This window comes from Epinephelus moara, chromosome 4 (assembly GCF_006386435.1).
Source record: "Epinephelus moara isolate mb chromosome 4, YSFRI_EMoa_1.0, whole genome shotgun sequence".
NCBI lineage: Eukaryota > Metazoa > Chordata > Actinopteri > Perciformes > Serranidae > Epinephelus > Epinephelus moara.
The window spans coordinates 37,758,553-37,764,698 of NC_065509.1; positions in this window are offsets into that span (position 1 = coordinate 37,758,553).

The window sequence follows — 6,146 nt, forward strand, 5'->3', positions numbered from 1 at the left end:
TTGCTCCAACTCTAACATGATCAGTTTCAGTTGCCATTGTTTGAAATGCATGAGGAAACTCAATGCAATGTCAAAGAAACCACAGCGCCAACTAGCCTCGTGGAGGTGTAGTTGCAGAGTGAAGCAGTCATACCAGCACACAAGTATAAATGCTCAAAATGACATAGGCCACAAGCTCTGTCCTGACCTCAACACAACACTGGAAGAGTGCGTCAACCAAGATGGCCTAATCATATCCAGAGAGTCTTCACCAACTCAGGGAGATTCTCATCCACCCCACTACCAGCTTGTCACTGCAGAGCTTTTTTGACTGCTTCAGTGACCTCTGTCTAAGAGATAGACAAGTCTTCTGGCTCTGCCCCTCCATGTAGAAGACCAGTAGAAGACCACGCAGAAGGAAGGACTGGAGCACACTGAACAACTAGAGCAAACAGACCACTGTGTCTTCATCAGAGTCAAAGAGAGCAAAGACACAGGCACACACATATTTATTCAACCTGCAACAGGTGTGTGCAACAGTTCTCATTGGATAATTGGTTGAACAGGTTTTCAAATTCATTGAATAGGAATCCACAAGTGGGAGTTGCCATTGTTAATACCACACCTGTGCACAACAATCAAAGTCTCTGTCCTTGACCTGAGAGGCACCTGATTTGGCCACGTCATTGGATGATGTGCAGGGAACCCTATCTCAGTACTCCAAGGATATCAGCAGTCATGTTTGCAAGAACTCAAATGAAGCCAACCAAAAGTCCTTCTTGAAGTAATCAGGACTTCGGTTACAGAACTGGTGTTGTTGCTCAACCTTTCACAACAGAAAAATGGCACACGACAGCTCAAGAGCCAATTGTCACAGTGGCACACCAATGTCTCCAGTTGTGCCTGCTACCAGATTTGTGACCCATCCGACACCAACACCTGACCCTGTAGTTAGTGAGCCTACAGAGCAGCAGCTCCTTGTTGTTTCTTTGGGCCAAATGTAGCCAGGCTCTCCAAAGCCTCAAAAGGCTGAGCCACAGCCCCAAAAATATTGCAGTCTTCTATGGGGTTGGGGCTGGATTTATAAGAACCAATTAGCAGTAATATCCTCAGAATCCAGAGAGGCTCTCATATCTTAAACTTTTTGAACGTGAGTTCTTTTAGCTTCAAGCAATCAGACTAGACGTTAAAAGATTTCCATTTACCTTTCTAAAGTCTTGTTTGAGGGTTTGAATTGAATTATTTCTCCAATAGGTTTGTTCAGTACGCTGTAGATCAACAGAGCATGGGACATTAAGACAGCGCACCAAGTCATTGTGATGGTTACCAAACCAAACAGAACACTGAGTCATATAGAATTTGGCATCTCTCTGGAAATTTCAGGAATCCCAGATTATCTTCTGAGAAGTCTTATCTGTATGATACCTTTATATCTTGTTCAATCTTTGCTGAACAAATAACAGGAAATCCAACATATTTTTTCTGGACATATATATAAAGACAGTTGTCGTCTTAGCCACTAGTAAAATGGAAACAAAGGTACTTTTCTAAAATAATGCAAGTTTAATCTCAAAGGGAAGAAAATGTTGGAATTGAGGCCAAAGAACAAAGTGAAGGTGGGCTCTCCATAGCAAAGCCTGAGCCCTCAAACTCTCTCCCAGATCTGAGCCTAACTCTCAGGAGCCTCTCCTCTGTTAGGGGAAAAAAGCTCTGAGTTTGTGGGCAGAGGAATGCAGCTCACATCTTTGCCATAGCAGCCGTAGAGGTAATGCGCTCGCATGTTGGCGCTTGTCGAGGTGAGCGCACCTCCCTCTTCTGTATTAATAACCGCATGTCCTATTGCTGTACCAACTGGGCTGTGTTTTACTGGGCCAGGGTTTTTGCTTACGGGAAGATAGATGATGAACTCCCCCACCTCTTCCTCTAATTTACACAATTACTTCCCCCGATGTCTGTTTCGCTGAAGTGTTCCCAATCCCTGAATGAACATCCCCACCCTGTCATTCCCCAATGCCAAGAGCAGCTAAAAAAAATGTGAATACGCCATAAAAATGAAACAATAGAGCTCAAGGGCTTCATTTACGACTGAAATAGTTAAAAATAGCCCTGCTTAGTATTCACACTATTCAAGATAATGCCACAGAGTTCACAAATCCTGACAGGAAAAGAGTTGCCTGCTCTTTTTTTTTTTTTTTGTGAAGAAAAATGTTTACATAAGCGCATCATCCGTGACAATTGACTTATACATAGAAGGAATTGTTATTAAGATACAGTCAACTGTCAAAATCTTGCCCTGAAAGAGAAAATCACTGGTGATGACAATGATGGCTTCCTTTCCGTCTAATATAAACATACCAGCATGATCACTTTTTCCCCCCAGGGCAAAGTCATTGTTCCATTTTGAAAGCTCTCTGTGAATGCTTGAAATGTTCCCTTGATATTTTTTCCCTCTGCTCGTTTATTTGCTTGTATCCAGGTGATGTGCCAACCTGTCACATCAAGCACAGACGGCCTTATTTCCTCAGAGCAAAGGTCAAAACAATTGTCATGGGAGGGATGGGCGTGTGTGTGTGAGTGTAGCGGGGTTGGGTGGTGGTGGTGGTGGTGGTGGTGGGGGGGGTTGATAGATCACACTCAGTAGTTTTAGTCTGACGTGTAACAAACTACCCGAGGAAACAGACATTGTTAACAATATGCTCATTTGAACGCGCCTCTATCGGAGGTTTTGAGAGATCCATGATTTTTGAATGAAAATAGTAAACTACCAGTTTAAATCACAAACTGCGGCTGCACCAAAAATAATTTGATTCCTTTTTTGCTGTGTATTAAATCATATTCATCTGGTTTGTTTGACTTTAACTTCGTCCATCTGTACAAATCACATTATGTCACACTACAGGCTGATAAAGGGTAATCAAGTCCAAAGAACCGAGTTATCTTTCACTGCCACTTGAGGCCGCCAAAGTGCAAATCTGACAGTGCAGCTTTAAAAAAAGAATGCCTCCTTCTCAACACATCTGCATGTCCCATTTTGGAGGACAAATCCTGAGCTGCTTTCCAACTTCACTCTTTCTTAATAACAACTCATCACCAGTTACAGTACTGACCACATGTCTCAGCCACAGAATTATTATATAGTATTAGCACGTGTTAACAACACCTGTTGTCGTGAAGCGGATTTTTTTCAAACTAGACGCACAGATGTCTTTAAAATCACACATCCCTTTGGGTCGTGAGAAAAAAGAGGGCGGAAATGTACATGCCTGCAGAGACATGACCTTACATTTCTTTCCACCAGGGATGAGTATGAAAATATTGTCTTCGATTAGATGTCCTGCAGGTAAACCCTAGAAAGACAATTTGACTGATGATACATGATTTCGCTGAGCTTTTGCAGAACTCCTTGTGTAGTAAAACAGCACCTAACAAAAAGAGGCCACACTAGAAGAGATTTATAACAACAGAGAAATACATTAAGTGACATTACATTAATGCTACAATAAGAAGAGTGCATTTAGCTGTCATCCACCACTGCTTTCAGCTATCAAAACTGGAGTTGTAAGAATGCAGGCTGAGGCGTAGTGAGTGGAGCGATATAGTCAGTCTGACAGTAGTGTTAGCATTCCCTGAAGGCAGTTTAAAGAACAGTGTAGGATGAGGTTGCATAATCTGTGCCTCAGATTCATGGAAAAGAGTGCCTGGCCTTTGAGAAAGATATACTGACACTTCCAAGACGTCTGGAGAGAAGCATGTGGAGTAATACTCTTGGCAGCAATGCAGGTGATTGTATCAAATAGAAATTTGTAGCTTAATTGATACTAGTTGCTACAAGCCGTTCTAACAAAAGGAGGGGATGAAGTGGTGACATGCGTCTGAGTTTTAATGTGAATCTGAGAGTTTGTTTCTTCAAGCACATGTGAACAGATTTTCAAGATTTCCCAATATATGACTAAACACATTGGCCTTTGACTTTGATGCAAACACATTCTTTAATAAATGTCAACATGTTAGGATTCAATCCTTAAATGAGCCGCAAGGTATGAAGAGACCACATGCTATGGCAATGTTTTTATGAGTGGATCTGCATTTTGTTGTCATTGGTTTCACACTATTCTTTTAATCAACAGTTGGTGGCTGCAGCTGCCAATGTAGCAATATGACAACAAAGACAGACCAGCAAACGTGAATGTAAAAGATGCACGATTAAAACTATTGCTGACTTATGTGACAAGAATTTGTATTTATGTAAAAATTCATTCTTTGCATTCCCTTTTTGTACGTTGTTTTATTTTATGTAAATATTTATCACGTACATATTTATTTAAAATGGTGGTGGTCCCGCCGATGTGTGTGTGGTCTTGTCCACCTAATTACCTGCAGCAGGGAGGGAATATGAGCCAGCTAGTAGCTTTTAGTGCAAGCTGTTGTCAGTAGCTCCTTTTACACTGCTAGATTTTCAGTGAATGTTGGGCCGTTTTGCCGGCAAGCTGCGAGCGTTTAGACACACAGAGCCAGATTGGCGAGTTGATCCGAGGTGCCCAATTTTCCGCCTCGTAGGGTAGACATATTGGCGGAACCTTTTTGGTTTAAAAAGACCGAGGTGGCCTTCCGCCACGGGAGGGGCTGTTGATGACTTGTGGGAGGAGCTGTTGATGACACCGTACCTGCGACCCACTGGCGGTGGATAAACAGGAAACAGCTGATAGCAGGAATGAGCAACTAGTAGCAAGAGGGAAACGCAACAGACACTGTAAAGATGAGCAACTTGGGAGACAAGGAATTGTGCGCCCTCCTTGTCCTCACAAACGAAGAGGCCATTAACCGTCAGATGACAGGGACGGTGAAGAACAGGCCAACTTTTGAGAGACTTGCCGAAGGACTGACCAGCCGTGGCTTCCCTCGGAGTACGTCACTGTTTACGTCCAACGCTGAGCTACACGTTTTGTTACTTGCTCACGCCCTTCATTGCCCCGAAAAAGGAGCATTCTGTATAAACAAAAGTAGGCAGGCGGCATTTTGCTGCACTCCCCGATTTTGTTTTTATACTGCCAATGCTGAAAAAAGACTGATTGGGCTTTCCTGCAAATTTGCAGAATTCCTATCTAAAAAGGGCTTGTGTGTCTCATTGTGCCTGTATGGAAGACAATAAATGCCACAGCTAGTGCTTTGCATTTGACTTCCCTCTCATGACTCTGTGTGAAAAGTCCCCATGAAACGGCCACATAGTGTATATGATTCTGCATATTTATGTGACCTGTCAAAACAGGAAGCTACGGAGGAACTTGTCGCCATAGCCAACAAAAATGTAGTAGCCAATCTGATGTTACATAAAGGTAGCAAAACCACAATGGCAGGAGCTAGTGCTAGCCATGCTAATGATGCAAACACGGCAACAGTGCTGACAGAGCTAACAGTAGTGACTTGTAGGGGGTGTTATTAGGAGTAATCCTGGGAGTTAGCAAAACAAGAAACAGTGACGGCCCAGAACTGCAAGCTATAGCTCCCAAGTCCGTATGTCGGTCAGTTACTGGCAGAATTTCTAGCCATGGGGGAGGGACAAAACATTTCAAGAGTGTTTCATAGGACACAAAATTACTATATGCCCCACAGTGCAAGTTAAGTTGTCAACATTTTATATCGATCCAGGAAAGGACAAACTTTAAAATACCACAAAGAATACCTCAAGAACTTTTTTGTAATTCTTGGGCCAGATACTGCGTAAAGGTGATGATTAGTTCAAGACTTAAAGTATGTGATTGAAAAGAAAACTAAACATCTATTAGGATTTCATAACATTTCTAAAGCTATCGCTGATTAATCGGACACGTCATGCAAGACCCAAAAACACCGTGGCACATATATTTGCATTTCATCTGCCTAAAGCTGGTATTTGCAGTATGTATGCATATGTCTCAGTGTTTTAGGAATTCTGTCACGGCTCATTGAACAGGTAAATCCAGGTGAAGGCTGGAACACGTTATTACTTTCATCAATTAAATCCACTACAACAGTCACACAGAGGAGACTGAGCAGAGAGGAAGAGTGTGCGCCAGGAGAAACAGACAGTGTAAGACAGGCTGCAAGCGGAGTTTAGCTGGCAAGGGAAGGGAAGGGAAGAAAAAAGCTTGTGATGAAGAGGGAAGGACTGTTTAAAAACATGCTCTCTA